Genomic DNA, 5327 nt, shown 5'->3' on the forward strand with positions numbered 1-5327 from the left:
GATGTGCCTCTGATGTGCCTATGATGTGCCTGCGATGTGCCTGCGATGGGCCTGTGATGTGCCTCTGATGTCCCTGCGATGTGCCTGCGATGTGCCTGTGATGTCCCTGCGATGCGCCTGCGATGTGCCTCTGATGTGCCTGCGATGTGCCTGCGATGTGCCTCTGATGTGCCTGTGATGTGCCTGCGATGTGCCTGTGATGTGCCTGCGATGTGCTTGTGATGTGCGTGCGATGTGCTTGTGATGTGCCTGCGATGTGCCTCTGATGTGCCTCTGATGTGACTGCGACGTGCCTGTGATGTGCCTGCCATGTTCCTGTGATGCGCCTGTGATGTTACTGCGATGTTCCTGCAATGTGGCTGCGATGTGCCTGTGATGTGCCTGCGATGTGCCTGTGATGTGCCTCTGATGTGCCTCTGATGTGCCTGCGATGTGCCTGCGATGTGCCTGCAATGTGCCTGCGATGGGCCTGTGATGTGCCTCTGATGTGCCTGCGATGTGCCTGCGATGTGCCTGCGATGTGCCTCTGATGTGCCTGTGATGTGCCTGTGATGTGCCTGCGATGTGCCTGTGATGTGCCTGTGATATGCCTGCCATGTGCCTATGATGTGCCTGCGATGTGCCTATGATGTGCTTGCGATGTGCCTGTGACATGCCTGCGATGTGCCTGCCTTGTGCTTGTGATGTGGCTACGATGTGGCTGCGATGTGGCTGCGATGTGCCTGTGATGTGCCTGCGATGTGCATGTGAAGTGCCTGTGATGTGCCTGCCATATGCCTATGATGTGGCTGCCATGTGCCTACAATGCGGCTGCGATGTGCCTGTGTTGTGCCTGCGATGTGCCTGTGATGTGCCTGCGATGTGTCTGTGTTTTGCCTGCGATGTGCCTGTGATGTGACTGCGATGTGCCAGTGATATGCCTGCGATGTGCCTGCGATGCGCCTGCGATCTGGCTGCGATGTGCCTCTGATGTGCCTCTGATGTGCCTCTGATGTGCCTGTGATGTGCCTGCGATGTGCCTGCGATATGCCTCTGGTGTGCCTGTGATGTGCCTGCGATGTGCCTGCGATGGGCCTGTGATGTGCCTCTGATGTGCCTGCAATGTGCCTGTGATGTGCCTGCGATGCGCCTGCGATGTGGCTGCGATGTGCCTGCGATGTGCCTCTGATGTGCCTCTGATGTGCCTGTGATGTGCCTGCGATGTGCCTGCGATGTGCCTCTTGTGTGCCTGTGATGCGCCTGCGATGGGCCTGTGATGTGCCTCAGATGTGCCTGCAATGTGCCTGCAATGTGCCTGCGATGTGCCTGCAATGTGCCTGCGATGTGCCTCTGATGTGCCTGCGATGTGCCTGCGATGTGCCTGCAATGTGCCTCTGATGTGCCTCTGATGTGCCTCTGATGTGCCTGCGATGTGCCTCTTCTGTGCCTGTGATGCGCCTGCGATGGGCCTGTGATGTGCCTCAGATGTGCCTGCAATGTGCCTGCAATGTGCCTGCGATGTGCCTGCAATGTGCCTGCGATGTGCCTCTGATGTGCCTGCGATGTGCCTGCGATGTGCCTGCAATGTGCCTCTGATGTGCCTCTGATGTGCCTCTGATGTGCCTGCGATGTGCCTGCGATGTGCCTGTGATGTGCCTGTGATGTGCCTGTGATATGCCTGCCATGTGCCTATGATGTGCCTGCGATGTGCCTATGATTTGCCTGCGATGTGCCTGTGACATGCCTGCGATGTGCCTGCCTTGTGCTTGTGATGTGGCTACGATGTGGCTGCGATGTGGCTGCGATGTGCCTGTGATGTGCCTGTGATGTGTCTGTGATGTGCCTGCCATGTGCCTATGATGTGGCTGAGATATCCCTGTGATGTGCCTGTGATGTGCCTGCAATGTACCTGCGATATTCCTGCGATGTGCCTGCGATGTGCCTCTGATGTGCTTGCAATGTGCCTGCGATGGGCCTGTGATGTGCCTCTGATGTGCCTGTGATGTGCCTGCGATGTGCCTGTGATGTGCCTCTGATGTGCCTGCAATGTGCCTGTGATGTGCCTCTGATGTGCCTGCGATGTGCCTGTGATGTGCCTGTGATGTGCCTGCGATGTGCCTGCGATGTGCCTGCGATGTGCCTCTGATGTGCCTGCAATGTGCCTGCGATGTGCCTGTGATGGGCCTGTAATGTGCCTGCGATGGGCCTGTAATGTGCCTGCGATGTGCCTGTGATGTGCCTGTAATGTGCCTGCGATGTGCCTGTGATGTGCCTGTGATGTGCCTGTGATGTGCCTGCAATGTGCCTGCAATGTGCCTGCGATGTGCCTGCAATGTGCCTGTGATGTGCCTGCGATGTGCCTCTGATGTGCCTGCGATGTGCCTGCGATGTGCCTGAGATGTGCCTGCGATGTGCCTGTGATGTGCCTGGTGATGTGCCTGCAATGTGGCTGCGATGTGCCTGTGATGTGCCTCTGATGTGCCTGCGATGTGCCTGCGATGTGCCTCTGATGTGCCTGCGATGTGGCTGCGATGTGCCTGTGATGTGCCTCTGATGTGCCTGCGATGTGCCTGCGATGTGCCTGTGATGTGCCTGTGATGTGCCTCTGATGTGCCTGTGATGCGCCTGCGATGTGCTTGTGATGTGCCTGCGATGTGCATTTGTGTAGCTTTGGACCGCGGCTGGAAGCAGTCGGCTGAGGCTCTCTGGAGGGATGGAGAAAAGCGGTCGTTGCTCCGACCGACTTGCCCCAGGGGTGGAAAAAAGCCACTGAGTAACTGTAAAAGCAAACAAAGGCTCGGCTGAGAAGTTGTGAGGTAATGCCAGGTGACCAGGATGTCCCAATGATCCACAAGCAATTCACACTGCAGGAGAATGACTCTGGGTCGCTGGGAAGTTCCATCATATGAGGAAGAAGAACTGGATTGGACTGATACTTTAGCCTGAATGAGAGACTGTGTGGAAGGATGCCCAGATGAAGACCTGGACTGTTGCTAGACATGTCATGAGTACAGTTCTAATTTGATGATATGTTTTGGGTGCAGGGATTATGGTATGGAATAAGGGGTGGTGTGTGGTGGTTTAGGCTGGGGGCTGGCCTGGATGCCACTGCATAGACCACACCTGGGAGGTCTCAAGGGGTGGGCCCAGCCCAGGGGGTGGTCACAGGAGACCAGGTATTGCATTCCCATAATGCCCTGCTCCCCTATAAAATGCCCATGCGGGGTCTTCACTTCCTCTTTTGTCCCCAGCTGCAGCCTAGGTAAAATGGCTGAGCTGCTTCCCTTGAGCCTGCCCAGGCCCAAGGCTCGGTTGGGGGGGGAGGAAAGAGCTCTGGGGGGGGGGGGTGGGTTTCAGTGTACTCCCAGGGTGTGTTCTGGGATCTCTCTTTGTCACGGTGCTTGTGGTGCTTTGTAAAGCTTTCATTGCTGTTTGTTTTGTTTTTAAATTGTTTTTCTATTTAAACTTTCCATCACTTTTGCAATCCTTTTGTCTGAGTCGTTGTTTTCTGCCTGTGGTGGGTAGGGGGTTTGCCCCAACCCAGTACACAGCCTCAGCTCCCCACTCCCTCCCCACAGGGCTGGAGGTGAGAGGCACCAAGAGCTTCAAAGTGCAGCCCCTGGCACTTGGACTTGTCTCCTGGGAGCCTTCTCTTCTCCAGATTGAACAGCCCCAACTATTCAAGTTCTGAGCAGAGAAAGGGTCAGGAGGCTAACAAAACTTCCCAGGCTCCAAAGATTTGGCCAACAGTGAGATGAGTCCTTGCAAAGTGGAGCTGTGGTTTCACCCAGGCTGCTTGTGTGGCTTCACCCTTGGAGCTAATCCCTCAGCCACCACCTTGGTAATGCCAGAATTCACCTCCAGAGGCTTGGTTTTGGAAAAGGAGAAGGCCATGTGCTGGCCCCTGGCCCCAGGGTGGTCCTGCATTGGTGAAGGACCTCTGCTGAAGTCTCTGCAGCCAGCTGCAGCCCGGCTCTAGCTCCAAACCAGGCCACAGAGGCTTCGGTGTGCTGCTGGGAGGTGCAAGCTCTGCTGGCTGCTGTTGGCTGCAGAGGCAAAGCCTGCAGGGGCATTTTCTGCACCCTGGGGGGGAAGGTGGCAGCAGGTGACCTGTGCCCTGTGTCCCTGCAACAGCCTCAGCTCCCTGCTCCCCACTCCCTCCCCACAGGGCTGGAGGTGAGCGGCACCAAGAGCTTCAAGATTGTCCCCGAAAGCCTCTCCGTCACCTTCGAAGACACTGATGGTTTCTACAGGCCTGGCATCCCCTACACTGGCATGGTAATGGAGGGGTCCCTGCATCCCACAGGGCTCCTCTGCACCCTGCTGCAGCCAGCCATGTCCCTGCTGCCCCCCAGCCCCGTGCAGAGCAGCCCACCCCGGGGCTCCTCCCCTGCCCTCCCGCTGCAGATGCTGCTGAAGGGAGCTGCCGGCGCCGCGCTGCCGCAGAAGCAGCTCCTGCTCATCGTGAGGCACCAAGGAGGAGAGGTGAGGAAGACCCTCCTGACTGACTCCTCAGGGACAGCCTCCTTCGAGCTGGACACCTCTGGTTGGACTGGCAGAGCTGGTGGCCAGGCTGAGAGAGTTGGCCTTGGGCAGCCTGCAGAAGAGAAGGCTCCAGGGAGAGCTTCTGGTGGCCTTGCAGTGCTTCAAGGGCCCAGCAGAGAGCTGGGGACAGAGCTTTGAGCAGGGCCTGATGTGACACAGCCTGCTGTGGCTGGGGCTGTCCCTGGGGGCTGCAGGGGGCTGCACTGGCTGAGCTTGGAAGGTCTCTTCCAGCTCAACCTGTTCTGTCATCCAGTGGCTCTGTGGAGCTGTGCTCTTCCCTGTGGGCTCTCAGTGGCCATGGCTGCTGTTCCCCTGCCTGCCCTGCTCAGGTAGTGCTGGACACCCTCCTGTGCTCCCCTGCCTGTCCTTCAGGAGCAGTCCCACCTGCTGCTGGTGTCCAGAAGAGTCTGCTCTCCCCCAGCCCCATGAACACAAGCAGGGAGCACGGCCCTGAGCTGCTGCTGCTGCCCCAGGCTGTGGGCATGGCTCAGTGCCCCACAGGCACCCTGGGGTTCACTGTGGCAGGAGCTGGGGGCCAGCAGCACTCCAAGCCCTCCAGGACACAGCACAGGATGTGTTGGGCACCTCGAGGAGCAGGAGGCTGATCCAGGAGCAGGAAGGGCTTTGCCTGTGGGATCAGTGCCTGCAGGGCAAGTACTGCCCAGAGGATTTGCCATCTGCTGGTGGTGATTTGGGAGCAGGAGCCCAAGTGCCTTGGCCCCAGGCCCTGCAGAGCAGGCAGCCCTCAGCCCATGTGGTGCTGCTTCTCCTCCTGCCTTGCTGCCCACGCCATCAGTGCCCTC

Source organism: Melanerpes formicivorus, unplaced genomic scaffold (genome assembly GCF_026170545.1).
Source record: "Melanerpes formicivorus ecotype bairdi unplaced genomic scaffold, bMelFor1.0.p_v2 SCAF_113, whole genome shotgun sequence".
Lineage (NCBI taxonomy): Eukaryota > Metazoa > Chordata > Aves > Piciformes > Picidae > Melanerpes > Melanerpes formicivorus.